General features: G+C 44.6%; 5 non-coding genes across 5 annotated transcripts; 2 read left to right on the forward strand and 3 right to left on the reverse strand.

The window, feature by feature from the left end:
* The first annotated feature begins 487 nt into the window (after positions 1–487).
* trnat-agu (transfer RNA threonine (anticodon AGU)) lies at positions 488–561 on the forward strand. Its single transcript has one exon. It is a non-coding gene; the product is annotated as a tRNA-Thr (tRNA).
* Positions 562–14,410: 13,849 nt separating this feature from the next.
* On the reverse strand, positions 14,411–14,483 carry trnak-cuu (transfer RNA lysine (anticodon CUU)). The gene has a single exon. It is a non-coding gene; the product is annotated as a tRNA-Lys (tRNA).
* Positions 14,484–15,253: 770 nt separating this feature from the next.
* On the reverse strand, positions 15,254–15,327 carry trnai-aau (transfer RNA isoleucine (anticodon AAU)). The gene has a single exon. It is a non-coding gene; the product is annotated as a tRNA-Ile (tRNA).
* Positions 15,328–17,217: 1,890 nt separating this feature from the next.
* Positions 17,218–17,307, forward strand: trnap-ugg (transfer RNA proline (anticodon UGG)). Its single transcript is given in 2 exon segments — positions 17,218–17,253; positions 17,272–17,307. It is a non-coding gene; the product is annotated as a tRNA-Pro (tRNA).
* A 526-nt stretch (positions 17,308–17,833) lies between these two features.
* Positions 17,834–17,907, reverse strand: trnai-aau (transfer RNA isoleucine (anticodon AAU)). Its single transcript has one exon. It is a non-coding gene; the product is annotated as a tRNA-Ile (tRNA).
* Between the last annotated feature and the right edge of the window lie 552 nt (positions 17,908–18,459).

Below are 18,459 nucleotides of genomic sequence, written 5' to 3' on the forward strand. Positions count from 1 at the left end.
GAGCAACTGCCATTTCCTGATTTTCAATTACAATATCACCTCCATCTGTTTTTAAGCGGCCCAAGTTACTCTAAGCCTCCTTTCTCTCTCTTAATATACTTGTAAAAACGTTGAGAGTTGTCCTCATTTTCCCTCACAAGTTTTTCTCCTTTTCCCTTTTTGCTTCTCTTGCGATGTTTTAGTTTCAGCACCACAATAAACAACACTCCGCTGTAAAGTTCGGCTCAATAGTTCTCCAATGTCAGAGCGAGAATTGTCTGAAGTCCTAATTTATGTAATGTAACAAATACAATCACACATAATCATCCGTGTATCAACGCACTGATGGATACACAAAGTTAAACACAGCGAGAAATCCAGTCAGTGTCGGAATGCACAGGTGAACGGACAAGCGAAACAGACAAAGATAAAACGGCCTGAACCCCCAAGAGTGAAGTGTCGCTGATAGATATTAGTGAGAGGAGGTGGGGTTGCTGCATCATCGCTTGGCGCTGTGGCTTAGCTGGTTAAAGCATCTGTCCAGTGAACAGGGAATCCTGGGTTCAACTCCCAGCAGTGCCTTGTGCAGCTTATTATTTTACCTAATTTGTGGAATGAAGCGACAAAATAACACTGTGGTGTTTGTCTTTTTTCAGGTTTCAGGAGGAAACGGATAGCAAGATGACTGTTCAAAAACGCCCTTTCATTCTCCAGACAGACCTCTCATAGAATGTACCTGCCACACGTTAATTTAAGGACACGTTCTTGTTTCTGGGCTCGTTGGGGTCGGGGTATAATTCACGATTTGAGGTTCAAAGTCGGAACTCGTCCAAATTTGGACCTCGACTTGTGATCTTGACCTGCGGTACAAACATTTGCAAACAGGAAAAATAAGTCCTCAAATCGCTCCACCTGAATCTCCAGGCCCAGATGAAATATATCCCAGGATGGTAACAGAAGCAAGGAAGGAAATAGCGGAGGCTCTTACCATCATTTTCCAATCCACCCTGGCAAAAGTTGTCGTGCTGGAGGATTTGAGGATTGCTAACGTTGTACCATTGTTTAAAAAGGGAAAAAGGGATAGATCGAGTAAATACAGGCCAGTCAACCTAAACTCGATGGTGGGTAAATTATTGAGCACAATTCTGACGGAAAGAATGAATCGTCATTTAGAAAGGCACGGATTAATCAAGGACAGTCAGTGTGGATTTGTGAAGGGAAGGTCGTTTGAATTGAATTATTTGAGGAATTATCAAGGAGGATCGATGAGGGTAGCGCGATTGATGTAGTCTACATGGATTTTAGCGAGGCTTTTGGCAAAGTCCGACATGGCAGATTGGTCAAAAATGTAAAAGCCCATCGGATCCAACGGACATTGGCAAGTTGAATCCAAAATTGGCTGAGTGGCAGGAACCAAGCGGTTGTGGTCGACGGGTGCTTTTGAGACTGGAAGGCTGTTTCGAGTGGGGTTCCATGCTGCTTCGTACTAGGTCCCTGCATTTCGTGGTACAGATCATTGATTTAGACTTAAATGTAGGGGGCATGATTAAGAAATTTGCAGATGATACAAAAATTGGTCCTGTGGTTGATAGTGAGGAGGAAAGCTGTAGACTGCAGGAAGATATAGATAGAGCGGACAGGTGGATAGAAAAGTGGCAAATGCAATTCAATCTGAAGAAGTGTGAGGTAATGCATTTAGTCGGGGGGGGGGGGGCAAAAAGGCAAGGGAACACACATCAAATATTGTAATTAATTTGCCATTTAGACTCACTTTCTGCAATTTTACTAATGTCTTCCTTTATTTTTCGCATTTTTCCTTTGTATTAACTACAGCTCGCTATTAGGTGTCGTCCCTAAATTTTGAAATTGTACTTCCGATTCCCGTGTCCAAATCATGAATGTAAATTTTGAACAACAGTGGTCCCAGCACCGATAAATTGTGAACAGCAGTGGTCCCAGCACCGATAAATTGTGCACAGTGGTCCCAGCACCGATAAATTGTGAACAGCAGTGGTCCCAGCACTAATAAATTGTGAACAAGTGTGGTCCCAGGAATTGTGATCTTGAACTTCAGTTGAAACTTTTGCATAAAAGGAAATAACGTCCCCAAATCGTCCCACATGAATCTCAAACGCTTTGGGAAGAAGTTCAATGGAAACAATCAGGACTTTAAAGGCACCTCAACGACCTGAACTTTCGTTGAATGAATTTTGTTAGCCATTACATTCGACCATGAAATCGCCCTTGACGTTCATCTCACTGAAGCAGAGTGTGGCCGCTTTGTATCTGTGAGCATGTCGGTCGCGTGTTTAGCTTTGATATTGATCGCTTCCAATTTGTAAAATTTCATCAATCGTCAGCGAAAAGAAAACTAGAATCGAATTGTCCCTGTAAGTGATGAAGTGAAGGGATTGGTGATCCAAGCAGATCTGGAAAATGCGTGGTGCAATCGGTCAGGAGTTCCAAATCCACCCTCCAGCCTCTCGGCAATCATATTAACTGAGCTTTACTCTGGCCCAGTGTCACCGCACTGAAATCGAGTATTTGTGCGGCATGTTTTTCTTCATAGTTGCTGGTTTAAGAGTGAAGACCGGCTTGTTGGATTTTCACCCCTGCAACTTTCAACCATTCATTTTTCACTGACTGTAGACAATTGTTATATTGGTCGCTACAAACTCAAGGTTTAGCCCAGTGAATTATTGGTTTAACAGGTGATCTCTTCACCTGTTCTCGGCGGTGTTATCCGTTAGTGTGAAAGTTTGATTGTTCGAGCCCTTATTTTATCCTCAGGATTCATCGCCTCAAAGTTCCAAGGTTTCAACGTATGTTTTGGAATCAAGAAAATGTACCGGAATCATTGCCAGCTGAGCAGGGCTGATATTCCACCATTTACCCTGCGGTCGGGAATCAGGCACATGAATCATATAAAGGAATGGAACATTGGCTTCACGGTAATTACAATTCTCCTTGACAGACAAGCCCCCGAAAGGCCCGAAGGGAGGCCGCATTCGCAGCAGGAGAGCTGGTTCGCTGTGACATGGAGATTTCTGTAGTGAGCGAGACGAGACTGTTCCTATGTTCAGGGAATAAATTTCACACCCTTTATTTTGGAAAAGCAAAACGGTGGGGATTTTTGTCATAGCCCGATGCCTTTCGTGTTGTATCAGATGTTCCTCGTTGCGTTCCTTTCATCTTGATCGGAGAACCAGTTCGGGCGCTCCTGTGATAAAGAGCGACAATTGCCAGTTAATGTTAAATTTAACAACGACTCTACTGCGTTTTTAATCCCACTCTTAAGATGCAGTCTATAAAATGAAAAAAATTCACCACATTCAAAGCATAAAAATCTTATTAAAGTTTTGACTGTGTCTCGGTAACCACGTCAACATCGCCTTCAGTCTGGAATAGAAAGTTATCGATCGATTCATGGTGATTAAAGCAGGGATTCAACTACGAACAGGATTTAATTAGCTTCATGTAATTAATTTAATAAGTTCATAACTCTTTTTAAAGTTAATTCCCTCACTGGGAATCGAACCTCGCGGCGGTGAGAGTACCGAATTCTCACCACCAGGCCATTGGGGAGCTCCCAAGATTGCGCACGAGACAAAGTGGAACTGATGACATTATTTTTTCTTTCGCTCTTTCATAATTCATTCAGCTCTGTGTTTATTCTCAGGCCTCTTATCTCTCCTTCTTTTCAGCTTCTGACTGCGGATATTCCTGTGGCTAAATATGAATAATATAGAACATCTTACAGCCCCGTTATATTTGCTGTTTCTCTGTGCAGTTCTGTGCAAAATCAAACTGTACGCAAATACCGACAGTGCCTCTCTCTCACTCCCCAAAGAATCAGCAGGAGATGCCACTTTAAACTGTCAGTTGCTTCAAATGATTCCCGATGGACCTGCGTGCAATTGCAGCTTTCCCAGGAGCTGCATTCGGTGCGTGAATTTTGGAAACGGAAACATGTCCATCAGCAGCTTGTGGTCGTATTTTACCTCACTTTCCATTTCATTTGCATGCCGACTTGCACTTGGTGATGTCATTGCCTGAACATCACCTCTGTCGCGATAGTATTGAGGGATATGGGCCAAAGGCAGGTATATGGAGTTAGATCACAGATCAGCCATGATCTTATCAAATGGCGGAGCAGGCACGAGGGGCTGAATGGCCTACTCCAGTTCCTGTGTTCCTATTCCTATATAATCTGCACTGCTTATAACGCAGCCCATTTTGGTGTCATCGGCAAGCTTCCATATGTCGCTCTCTATCCCGTCATCTAAAATCAATGAGACCGCCTGAAGAGGGGGAGATTCACATTCAGCATCAATCTCTGCATCATCTTGAGACATTTTATTTACTTCACATGTGTTGCACTTTGGAAACTTCAGCACTCTGTCCTCTGGAGCTCAAACATGCACTTTAATCCTACCAACAGGAACACTGAAAAGATGTCAGAAGCTAATTGGTGAATTTTACACTCAACGTAGCGGAACAGTAAGAGCTTATCGGGGATTTGAGCCCGGGACTTCTCGGATATTAATCAACCAAAGCCCCCGAAACAAGAATCATACATCTAAACCAACCAGACGCTGTTGTTTACATCATGCAGCCAGTGTAATCTTTCGCTGTCACCCATAGCCGATCGGCTACGCTTTCAGACATCTTCTGTCCATCCAATCTCGTTTTCTATTCCGGAATACAGCAATATCAAGTTGTACACTAGCTATTTCCAGTCACCAATATTAGTTTCCCTTCACTGAATTGGTTTCGTCTCTACGACTTATATTATCAAGCAAGACGTTTCAGAATCAGTTGCTCGGAAACTACATTGCTTTGGAGGATACTGAGAGGTGTCGTTAAAAAGACGGACCTTGGAGTGCATGTCCACAGATCCCTGAAGGTAAGAGGAGAGGTGGTTAAGGTGGTTAAAAAGGTATAAAGGATACTTTGCTTTATTAGCCGAGGCATAGAACGTAAGAGCAGGGAGGTTATTCTGGAACTGAATAAAACACTAGTTCGGCCATAGCTGGAGTATTGCGTACAGTTTTGGTCACCACATTACAGGAAAGATGGGACTACACTAGAAATGGTACAGAGATTTACGACGATGTTGCGAAGAGTGGAGAATTTTGGCTATGAGGATAGATTGGATAAGCTGAGGTTGTTTTCTCTGGAACCGACGAGGCTGAGGGAAGATTTAATTGAGGTGTATAAAATTATCACGGGCCTCGATAGAGTGGATAGGAAGGACCTGATTCACGTAGCAGAGAGTTCAATGAAAAGGGTCATAGATTTAAGGTAATTGGTAGAAGGATTAGAGTGGAGCAGAGGGGAATTTTGTTCCACCCAGCGGGTGGTGGGGGTCTGGAACTCACTGCCTGAGAGGGTGAGAGAAGCAGAAACCCTCATCGGGTTTAAAAAGCACTTCAATATGCACTTGAAGAGCCGTCACCGACAAGACTACGGACTAAACGCTGGTAAGTCGGGTGATGCTGGATAACTCTTTTCCGGCCGGTACAAACATGATGGGCCGAATGGCCTCCGCTAACGTAAATTTTAATGATTCTATGATATGTTTTGCCGTCTGTCTCGGCATGGTGATAACATACACTCTCCCTTAAGTATACTTTAATCAAATTGGTGCTTTGTTTTACTGTGAGAGCGAAGAGATCTTAATGTTTAGACATTGACTGCAGCAGCTGGGTTGCACCTTTACTTTTCCTACCGTCTCAACCTTTCTTTAACCTTCTCTGCTGGTGTTGCAGGATCGATCAGCCGTCGCCGTTCACGGAAACCTGAGAAGTCCATTAGAGGACAAAACAAGAGACAGAGACAGGGAGAGATAGAGAAATGCATGCAAAGAAAATAAAGAGTATAAACAGAATCATAGAATCATAAAATGGTTACAGCAGAGAGGGAGGCCATTCGGCCCATCGAGCTCGTGCCGGCTCGTTGTTAAAGCAGTCAAGATAGTCCCATTCCCCCGCTCCTTCCCGTTAGCCCTGAATTTATTTCCCTTCAAGTATTTATCGAATTCCTTTTTGAAAGCCACCTTTCAATCAGCGCATTCCAGATTATAACTACTCGCTGGGTAAAGAACTGTTTCCTCATATCGCCTTTGGTTCTTTTGCCAATCACCTTAAATCTATGTCCTCTGGTTCTCGACCCTTCCGCCAATGGGAACAGTTTCTCTTTATTTATTGATCTCAAACCTTCATGATTTTGAACACTTCGATCAAATCTCCTCTTAACGTTCTCTGCTGGAAGGAGAACAACCCCAGCACCGGCTAAATGCGGTCAATTAGCTTCAATTCATTTATTGGAGCATTAAACAGCTCTTTAAACATTACTGTGACATTATGGTAGCGCGGTCGAAGGTGTTAAATTTAATTTCTATAGAGGCGTGGGTTTGAATCCCACTGCTGTTAGAATTTCTGCCAGTGTTTATTTTGACCTGTTCACAGAAAACCCGATTGTAGTGCGATGGAGCAGAGGATGTGAAAGAAGCTGAAAGTGAACGTGCAGATATTATTTTCATCACGGGGACAGGACACGTTTCTCACCTTAAGATTCTTTGCAGCAGAGTAGGAGAGGTGATCAAAGTGACCGGGCTCCAGCAGCGCAATCAGTCAGTGCGCGGTCCTTATATGAACGTACAAGGTCGGGAAATGGCGAGGTTGTTAGTCGAGTCTCACCAAGATCAACGAATCCTTTTCCTTGTGAACATTTCGAACGGAGCTGAACGTATAATTGAGTGTTCCAAAATGCATCAATTATTTGTATCGCCACGTGGTTCCTCTTGTTGCAATATCAGATGAGATATTTAGTGTTATTAGTTTACAGGAGGGAGGCTGCTGTATTGGAGCCGCAAACTATGATTTTGATCCATCTACAAATTATGGAATTTAGCCTGAGCTTTAACCCTGCGCGTTCGACCGCTCAGTCACGATACTTTCCATCTTGCGATCGTCAGGAGCTACTTTCACAGGAATAGAATGACTGCAAGCAAGAATTCTACCCCTCAAGCACCAATGCTCGCAGGCAGCAGGATGCATGTGTCCAGTTGGAAACCAGTCTGAAGGAACATGCAGTCTGACAGAGCCGGAAGTCCAGCAGATTGACTTTTGCGGTGAGCAGATGATGTGCCTCCATCTTGAGAGTGTTTCGCCAATCCAGCTCAGAGTGGATTAAGCATTATAAATTCGAGTGGGACTGGAGCCACTTGTATAAGATGAAGTGGAGGGGGTTATTTCCCTTCCTTGACGGGCATTAATGATCCTGTTGCGGTTTTGCTGCAAAATTTCACTTCCCAGCGCCGAAATCACCGAACCCTGAACTAAAATTCAACGATGGTGAGATTCGGACACACAACCTTTGCAGTGATTAGAAGAAGCCCCACGTGCTACCAGAAATCGGCTATCGATTAGGTTATTTCACGTTACCCATATGCTGCTTGGGAACTTTTGCTGCGGTGCAGTAAGTTATTCAAAAGCTCAGTGGGGATTCATAGCGCTCCTGAGAAATCGAAACAGCGACGGTTTGTGCAATGCATAGTCCTCTCTCTCTCTCCCATTTGCTCGCTCTCGCTTTCTCTCTTGAGCTCTCACTCTCCCCGTTTATCTCAAGAGGGCTGGAAAACAAGGGGTGGATCTTATGTTACAGCTGCACAGAGCTCTGCTGAGACCCCATCTGGAGGATTGCACTCAGTTCCGGGCACCCACCTCAGGAAGGATGTATTAACCTGGACGCTCGAGGGGCTGAATGGTTTACTCATGTTCCCAAGTTCCAATAAATGGAACAATAATTCAAGTATGGAGACCCTAATGTATCAGGATGAGTGAGTGAAGAATGTTTTCTGTTTGAAGTACTGATTTCATTAATTGAATACTCCCAGTGTCCTACCTCATTGCAGCCCAGGCCAGACAAACTGCTCGCACAAAGTGGCATTTTCTGTGAGAACACGAAAGACTTGTTCAGGCCATGACAGTACCGAGTGCGGGTCGGCCTGCGCGTGAAATGGAAAAGTGAGGTGAAATACTCCAACAAGCAGCGGATGTCTCTGTTTCTATTTCCAAAATGCACGCACGCACGGGCCCATGATCCCCACTCACACTCTCCTTCCAATCTCACACACCTCGCTTTGGTTTGAAATCGTGTATGTTTTCACAATGGGATTTAATTTGAAGAAAGCAGTGCTGTTACAACCCGGGGATATTGAAGAGATGCAGTACAAGAAGATACATAAAAGGCAAATGATAACAATGACTGTTCTCACACTGTGAGCTACAGTTAAAGGCTGACAACATTTAAAGTCTCATGCAGCAGGTCCGGGTCCAAATCTTTCACGTGGCATCTCCTTCTGTTTCTGTCACTCCTTTTCCTCCACGGAGAGTGGATTTGGAATTCCTGTGCGGCTACATTGCGCATTTTCCAGATCTGCTTCGAGCGCAATTCACTCCAGTTCATCAATTGCACACATTAGTTTGATCAAGGGGAGAGGACACCTTTTCACAGACAACGGCTGTTCATCCTATTGTTTTTCTAGCAGAGGAGGGCAGATGATCAAAGTAACCGGATTGGGTGAACTGTCCGTACAGGTGCCTGGTGGGCTCGTGGTTATGATTCGGCGCTTACACCTATATAATTAATTACATGAAACCAAATAAACTCTACGAAAAGAGCAATATTTCTTTAAACACCATTAACCAACCTATAACTTTCTGTTGCAGACTGAAAGAGACGCTAACGAGGTTACCGAGTGACTGTCACAAGTTTAATAATGATTTGTTTTGTATGTGAAACGCTTTTCAGACTGCATTTTAGGAGACTGGTTGCACAGCTTGCTAAAGTAAAACATGCCATCATGTCGTGATCGCGGGTTTGATTGTTGTATGGTCTGATAAGGGGCTTTGTTTTGGGTTTTCGTAATTTTAAAATCCAAGCTTTACAATCAGATCCACAGACAAATTCACGGGACAATTTTATTGAATAGCATCCATTGCAACTTTACCCCTGGGCCGGAGAAACAAGTCTTTATTTTTATTTTTCTTTCTCCGGTTTGCAGAGAAACGTTTAACTCGCGGCCTGTTCCCATTAATGATCATCAGCAACAACAGAAAGACAGAGCGTGTCTGACCGCCCCGAGATGTGGAAAATGTATCAGTTCAGAACAAATGCATCACATCAAATAGTCACCCGGCAACGAGAGAGACAAAACCAAGAGAAAAAGGCAGAAGGTAACAGAGAAATAAAAACCAAATACAGACGATATCAATATTTCCCATCGTTTATGTCTCTCTGTTCCATCCCCAATCCTTCAGTGGTGGGGATAAAATTTCACTGCAAATAAATGCGAGAATCGACCCAAAGAAGAAGAAACTAAATAACCAAAAACTGCCAAACACTGGATTACACCAAAGACCTTTAAGTTTTCAGTCTAATGCAACCGCGACTGAGCTATTGGGACACCAAAGCAAATGCAACTTTTCGCCATTGTCTTGCTAGAAAATATAACCCCAGCGACGCCTTGCTGTTCATTACCGCACTTCATATATAAACACCACACTCATATATACCCAACCACAGTCCATAGATAAACACCACACTCATATATACACATCCACAGTTCAAGATATAAACACCGCACTCACATACACACAACAACAGTTCATAAATATAAACATCGCACTTATATATACACACCCACAGTTCATATATGAACATCTCACTCATATATACACACCCACAGTTCATATATAAACATCTCATTCATATATACGCACCCACAGTTCATATATGAACATCGCACTCATATATACACACCCACAGTTCATATATAAACATCACACTCATATATACACACCCACAGTTCATATATAAACATCACACTCATATATACACATCCACAGTTCATATATAAACATCGCACTCATATATACACACCCACAGTTCATATATAAACATCGCACTCACATATGAACACCCACAGTTCATATGTCAATACTGCACTCATATATACACATCCACTGTTCGTATATGAACATCTCACTCATATACACTCACCCACAGTTCATATTTAAACATCGCACACCTATATATACAACGACAGTTCATATATAAACATCGCACCCACAAAAACAAATCAACAGTCCATCGATCAACATCGCACTCAGATATACATACCCACTTTTCATATATAAACATCGCACGCATATATAAACACCCACAGTTCATATATAAACATTGCATTCATATAAACTCACCCACAGCTCATATATAAATATCGCATTCATTAATACTCACCCACAGCTTATATATAAAAATCGCATTTTTTTTATTCGTGCATGGGATGTGGGCGTCGCTGGCGAGGCCAGCATTTATTGCCCATCCCTAATTGCCCTTGAGAAGGTGGTGGTGAGCCGCCTTCTTGAACCGCTGCAGTCCGTGTGGTGACGGTTCTCCCACAGTGCTGTTAGGAAGGGAGTTCCAGGATTTTGACCCAGCGACAATGAAGTAACGGCGATATATTTCCAAGTCGGGATGGTGTGTGACTTGGCGGGGAACGTGCAGGTGGTGTTGTTCCCATGTGCCTGCTGCCCTTGTCCTTCTAGCTGGGAGAGGTCGCGGGTTTGGGAGGTGCTGTCGAAGAAGCCTTTGCGAGTTGCTGCACTGCATCCTGTGGATGGTGAACACTGCAGCCACTGTGCGCCGGTGGTGAAGGGAGTGAATGTTTAGGGTGGTGGATGGGGTGCCAATTAAGCGGGCTGCTTTGTCCTGGATGGTGTCGAGCTTCTTATGTGTTGTTGGAGCTGCACTCATCCAGGCGAGTGGAGATTATTCCATCACACTCCTGACTTGTGACTTGTAGATGGTAGAAAGACTTTGGGGAGTCAGGAGGTGAGTCACTCGCCGCAGAATATCTAGCCTCTGACCTGCTCTTGCAGCCACAGTATTTATATGGATGGTCCAGTTAAGTTTCTGGTCAATGGGGAGCCCCAGGATGTTGATGGTGGGGGATTCGGCGATGGTAATGCCGTTGAATGTCAAGGGGAGGTGGTGAGACTGTCTCTTGTACGAGATGGTCATTGCCTGGCCCTTGTCTGGCGCCAATGTTACTTGCCACTGATGAGCCCAAGCCTGGGTGTTGTCCAGGTCTTGCTGCATGCCGGATCGAACTGCTTCGTGATTTGAGGGGTGACGAATGGAACTGAACACTTTGCAATCATCAGCGAACATCCCCATTTCTGACCTTATGATGGAGGGAAGGTCATTGATGAAACAGCTGAAGATGGTTGCGCCTAGGACACTGCCCTGAGGAACTCCTGCAGCAATATCCTGGGACTGAAATGTTTGGCCTCCAACAACCACTACAATCTTCCATTTTGCTAAGTATGACTCCAGCCACTGGAGAGTTTTCCCCCTGATTCCCATTGACTTCAATTTTACTGGAGCTCTTTGGTGCCACACTCGGTCAAATGCTGCCTTGAAATGAAGGGCAGTCACTCTCACCTCACCTCTGGAATTCAGCTCTTTTGTCCATGTTTGGACCAAGGCTGTAATGAGGTCTGGAGCCGAGTGATCCTGGCGGAACCCAAACAGAGCATCGGTGAGCAGGTTATTGGTGAGTAAGTGCCGCTTGATAGCACTGTCGACGACACGTTCCATCACTTTGCTGATGATTGATAGTAGACTGATGGGGCGGTAATTGGCCGGATTTGATTTGTCCTGCTTTTTGTGGACAGCACATACCTGGGCAGTTTTCCTCGTTGTCGGGTAGATGCCAGTGTTGTAGCTGTACTGGAATAGTTTGGCTGGAGGCGCAGCTCGTTCTGGAGCACAAGTCTTCAACACTGCAGCCGGGATGTTGTCGGGGCCCATAGCCTTTGCTGTATCCAGTGCACTCAGCCGTTTCTTGATATCACTGGGAGTGATTCGAATTGGCTGAAGACTGGCTTCTGTGATGGTGGAGATATCGGGAGGAGGCTGAGATGGATCATCCACTCGGCACTTCATCCTGAAGATGGTTGCAAACGCTTCAGCCTTGTCTTTTGCACTCACGTGCTGGATTCTGCCATCATTGAGGATGGGGATGTTTACACAGCCTCCTCCTCCCGTTAGTTGTTTAATTGTCCACCACCATTCACGACTGGATGTGGCAGGACTGCAGAGCTTTGTTGTGATCCGTTGGTTGTGGATTCGCTTAGCTCTGTCTATGGCATGTTGCTTCCGCTGTTTAGCATGCATGTCGTCCTGAATTGTAACTTCACTAGGTTGGAACCTAATTTTTAGGTACGCCTGGTGCTGTTCCTGGCATGCTCTTATGCACTCCACATTGAAGCAGGGTTGATCCCCTGGCTTGTTTATTCATGGTAGAGTGAGGAATATGCCGGGCCAAGATATTACAGATTATGCTGGAATACATTTCTGCTTTTGTTGATGGCCCACAACACCTCATGGATGCCCAGTTTTGAGCTGCTAGACCTGTTCTGAATCTATCCCATTTAGCACGCTGATAGTGCCTCACAACACGCTGGATGGTATCCTCAGTACGAAGACGGGACTTCGTCTCCACGAGGACGGTGCGGTGGTCACTCCTACCAATACTGTCATGGACAGATACATTTGCGACAGGTAGATTGGTGACGACGAGGTCAAGTAACTTTTTCCCTCGTGTTGGTTCTCTCACCATCTGCCGCAGTTCCAGTCTGGCAGCTATGTCCTTCGGGCCTCGGCCAGTTCAGTCAGCAGTGATACGACCGAGCCACTCTTGGTGATGGACATTGAAGTCCTCCATCTAGAGTACATCCTGTGCCCTTGCTACCCTCAGTGCTTCCTCCAAGTGGTGTTCAACATGGAGGAGGATTGATACATCAGCTGAGGGAGGGCGGTTGGTGGTAATCTGCAGGAGCTTTTCTTGCACTTGTTTAACCTGATGCCATGAGATTTCATGGGGTCCAGAGTCAATGTTGAGGACTCCCAGGGCCACTCCCTTTTGACTGTATATCACTGCACCGCCACCTCTGGTCGATCTGTCCTGCCGGTGGGACAGGACATGCACAGGGATGGTGATGGAAGAATCTGGGACGTTGGCTGAAAGGTATGATTCTGTAAGTATGGCTATGTCAGGCTGTTGCTTGACTAGTCAGTGGGTCAGCTCTCCCAATTTTGGCACAAGTCCCCAGATGTTAGTGAGGAGGACTTTGCAGGGTCGACTGGGCTTGGTTTGCCTTTGTCGTGTCCGGTGCCTAGTGGTCCGATGCCGGGTGGTCCGTCCGGTTTTATTCTTATTATGACTTTTATTAGCGAGATTTTACAACTGAGTGGCTTGCTAAGCCTTTTCAGAGGGCAATTAAGAATCAACCACATTGCTGTGGCTCATTTATACTCACTCACAGTTCACATATAAACATCGCATTCATATATACTCACCCACAGTTCATATATAAACATCGCACTCATATCTTTACACCCACAGTTCACATATAAACATCGCTCTCATATATAAACTCATTCGGTTTATAAAGCAACAGCGCGCTCATAAACCCACACCCAGTTTATAGTAGCAGATCGGTACCGATCGCCGATAGAGCTCTCAGATTCCGAGAGTCCGAAGTAGCAGCGACCGAACAAATTCTGGATCTCATCCTTAACACAGACCGGTCGATCCACCTGTAAAATTACATCGCACTTGGATATCAGGGAGGGTAATGGTTTCTGAGAATGTATCAGGGAGCCTAATGGCTTCTTAGTGGCGATCCATCGGGGCAAGGGGATCTCAGAGAGGGGAAGGGACTGTCAGAGGGTATCAGAGAGTGTAAGGGGATCTCAGAGCGGGGTAGGGATAGTCAGATGTCATCAGAAAGTGTCAGGGGGCTCAGAGAAGGGAAGGGACTGTCAGAGGGCATCGGAGAGTACATTAAGAACTGAGAGAAGGGAAGGACTGCCGAGTCTGAGAGAGTGTAAGGGGGCTCAGGGCAGATCTGTGTAAGGGGCACTCAGTGGGTATGAGAGAAGGTAAAGAACGCTGACAAGGTTCAAAGATGATCATGGACTCTCTGAGGTCAGAGACAGAGTGTATCAGAGAAGTTAAGGAGCTCAGCGAGAATCAAAGAGGGGAAGGGGGGCTCAGGATGTATCAGAGAGGCGAATGGATCCAGAGATCTCATCTTCTAAATGTTACAATTTCTAACCTTCAACATTTTTTATAACAGCAATAAATGAAGCCGATTGAACCGATAATCTGCCGTGTCCCATCTGGAGGGAATGAGAAGGTAGAATCGGGAGGGACTGGATATTTGGCAACGCTCAAGGTTTCATTTCACACAGCTCAGTGTTGTGTCTGTATTTTAACTGGATTTCATGAACTCGAGAAAAGAGGTTGCAATTTGAAAATTTTATTACCCATTGTGAAAAATAGAACACAAATCGCCCAACGTGGGGCTCGAACCGACGACCCTGAGATTAAGAGTCTCATGCTCTACCGACTGAGCTAGCCGGGCTGGTTGCTAAAATTTTTCCCATTCTATTATTGTAGAGAGACAGCTGTTGGCTTTGCTGCAGGGGTTCAGTTCGTTCTGCAATCTCAGGGTTTCTCCTTCTGTGCACCTGATTTTCATTCTGGAGTCAGTCTGATGCCTTTTGCACGTCATTCAGCACCACGCTGAGCTGAAAAGGAACATCGGAACAGGAGAGGGCCATTCAGCCCCTCTTCCTGCTGTGCCATTCAATTCGATCATGACGTGATCTGCAACTCAACTCTCCTTCCCCGCCTTGGACACAAATCCCTTGGAACCCAAACCGAGAAATGATCGACCAATATCAGTCTTGAAAATTTGAATTGAGCCACAATCCACATCCTTTTGGCCGAGAGAGTTCCAGCTTTCGGCCGTATTTTGTTTGCTAAAGTAATTCCTGATTTCTTGCCTGATTGCTCTGTCTCCAATTTCAAGATTAAAACACCTCATTATGGATTCCGCCAACATAGAGAGAGATGACACAAAGATAGACAGAATTATAAGCAGTGCAGATGGAAGAATGAGATCACAGAGAGATATTACTCGATTAAGTGAATGGGCAAAACTGCGGCAAATGGATTTCAACGTATGCAAGTTTGAGGCCGTCCACTTTGGACCTCAAAAAGATAGATCAGAAAACATATTAATGGATGTTACTCCAAAAAATTGACCTCATGACATTTTGTGTGGATTCGCTTGTTACTCAAGTCTGCAAAACTTTTAAAAGTTACCGAAATATTGCAATGGGAACCTTATGGCCAGTTCGGGGATCGAACCCGCGACCTTGGCGTTATTCGCACCACGCTCTAACCAACTGAGCTAACCGGCCATGTATACATTTTAGTTTTATGGGCTTACCCACGTGTTGGGTAGTTTGTGTTTATTTTTACACCGGCTGACACGGTTTTTGGACGAATGTTGATAACACCACATCCCTTTAACATTGTTACTTGTTTCTGTATATACTGTCGAGGATGTCGATCAAAATTAACAAACAAAGAGCACTTTAATGTAACAAATTAAATTCCGATCAATATTATTTTACTAACAATCAACAGCCCATCCATAAAACACTGCCCCGCTATAAAACCTGTGGGCAGGACACTGAGCTGCTGTGAAAATGATATCACCGCAACGTGATTCGATCACGCTGCGTTTTGACGTTGAGTCAGATGTCTGTCTGTCTATCTGTCTGTCTGTTTATCCGTCTGATTGGGTCTCGGCCTTATTCTCAGGCCAGGCTTTTTGTTTGCTGGCTGCAGGCCTCGCTCCCCGACTGACTGAACAACTACCGGGCCGTGTGTCAGAATCAATGACTGTGACTGACTGTCTGCCCATTTATGGCCACATTTCTGAGTTTCTGCCTTCGCTCTGTGTCGCAGGCCTGTCTCTGTCCCTTAGGATCACAACACACCCACAAGCTTCACGACTGAACGCAGGTTTGGACAGTCTGTCCTCGCAGGTCCTTCGGAAGCTAATGATTTTGAACTGAATTATTTTTCCTGAGTGACTTGTGAATTTTGGTTCAGTGATATGTTTGCGAAAGAGAACGGAGGAAATAGTTAGTGTGCAACTCGACATTTCTCTACATCGGAATAGAAAACGTGATTGGATGGATATAAGAGGTCTGAAAGGATGGCCGATCGGCTGTGGGTGGCACCGAATTCTGCAATGGCTGCAGTCGTTCATTACCGGTAATGAAAATGAGGTAATATACTACCACAAGCTGCCGGTGAAAATCATTCAATTTCCCAAACTTGACCCACCGAATCAAATGAAGCTGCTGGGAAAGCTACAAGACAACGCCGGTCTGTCGGGCATCGTTTGAAGCAACTGGCAGTTTAAAGTAGCATCTACAGCCATGCAAGTACTGCCACGTGCCTCTGCGATCGCCGAGTGGTTGAAGCGTTAAATTCAAGATCAAATGGAGTTTTCCTTCGCAGGTTTGATTTCTGCTCGCTGAATTATTGTTTAAAGATCCGTTCAATGCTCAAATGAATGAACTGGATCTAACTCACTTCATTTATCTCCCTCAGAGCATGAGAGATACTCGAGCGTGGCCGGCGCTTTTAATTGGGTGCCCAATGCACTCTTGCAAAATTCAAATACACAAGAAAGAATCTTGCCCAATCTGCAACTAAAATTCTGCTACTTTGCAGAACCACCCATTTATAAGCGACTTTATTTACATGAATCTCTCTATCTCTCCTTGTCTCTTGTCTCGATGTTGTCCCCTGATGGACTTCTCAGGCTTCCTGGAACGGTAAAGGCTGATCTAACCTGCAACACCAGCAGGGAAAGGTAAAGGAAAAAAAGACTGAGACGGTCGGAAAAGTAAAGGTGCAACCCAGCTGATAAATTCGTAGCGAATGTCTCCACATTTTTGTCTCTTCGCCCTCACAGTGAAAGAAAACAGCAATCTGAGTAAAATATACTTATGATAGCTTGTACACTCTGACGATGCCGAGACAGATGCCAACGTAGCTTCAGATTAACTAATTCTGAAAAGTATTATTTGAAAAAACAAGTCGTACATTGTAAACGAATTTAGTAAAGAGAGGCTAATATTGGTGACTGGAAATAGGTCGCGTACAACTTGATATTGCTGTATTTTGGAATAGAAAACGAGACTGGGTGGACAGAAGCGGTTGGAAAGGATAGCCGATCGGCTGAAGACTATGGTGAAATTTTAGACCGGCTGCAGGGCGTTCTAGCAAGCGGCTCGTTGGTCTAGGGGTATGATTCTCGCTTTGGGCGTTTTTCTAATGGAATATGCGAGAGGTCCCGGGTTCAAATCCTGGACGAGCCCTGTTATCTCACTGCTTTTTAGTGAAAAGTCACCAATTGGATTCTGACATCTTTGCAGTTGTTCGAATTGAATTATATTTGAGCTCCAGAGGACAAAGTGCAGAAGTTTCCAAGGCGCAACACACACGGAGTAAATAAAATGTCTCAAGATGATGTGGAGATTGAAGCTGAATGTGAATTTACCCCAATTTAGGCGGTCTCATTGATATTAGATGACGGGATCGAGAACCACATATCCAAGTTTGCCGATGACACAAAGATAGACAGAATTATAAGCAGTGTGGATGGAAGAATGAGATTACAGAGAGATATTACTAGATTAAGTGAATGGGCAAAACTGCGGCAAATGGATTTCAACGTAAGCAAGTTTGAGGCCGTCCACTTTGGACCTCAAAAAGATAGATCAGAAAACATATTAATGGATGTTACTCCAAAAAATTGACCTCATGACATTTTGTGTGGATTCGCTTGTTTCTCAAGTCTGCCAAACTTTTAAAAGTTACCAAAATATTGCAATAGGAACCTTATGGCCCGTACGGGGATCGAACCCGCGACCTTGGCGTTATTAGCACCACGCTCTAACCAACTGAGCTAACCGGCCATGTAGACATCTTAACTTTATGGGCTTACCCGCGTGTTGGGTAGTTTGTGTTTATTTTTACACCAGCTGACAGGGTTTTACAACGAATATTGAAGAAACCACATCCCTTAAACATTGTTACTTGTTTCTGTATATACTGTCGAGGATGTAGATCAAAATTAACAAACAAAGAGCACTTTAATGTAACAAATTAAATTCCGATCAATATTATTTTACTAACAATCAACAGCCCATCCATAAAACACTGCCCCGCTATAAAACCTGTGGGCAGGACCCTGAGCTGCTGTGAAAATGATTTCACCTCAACGTGATTCGATCACGCTGCGTTTTGACGTTGAGTCAGATGTCTGTCTGTCTCTCTGTCTGTCTGTTTATCCGTCTGATTGGGTCTCGGCCTTATTCTCAGGCCAGGCTTTTTGTTTGCTGGCTGCAGGCCTCGCTCCCCGACTGACTGAACAACTACCGGGCCGTGTGTCAGAATCAATGACTGTGACTGACTGTCTGCCCATTTATGGCCACATTTCTGAGTTCCTGCCTTCGCTCTGTGTCGCA

This window comes from Heptranchias perlo, chromosome 20 (assembly GCF_035084215.1).
Source record: "Heptranchias perlo isolate sHepPer1 chromosome 20, sHepPer1.hap1, whole genome shotgun sequence".
NCBI classification, from domain to species: domain Eukaryota; kingdom Metazoa; phylum Chordata; class Chondrichthyes; order Hexanchiformes; family Hexanchidae; genus Heptranchias; species Heptranchias perlo.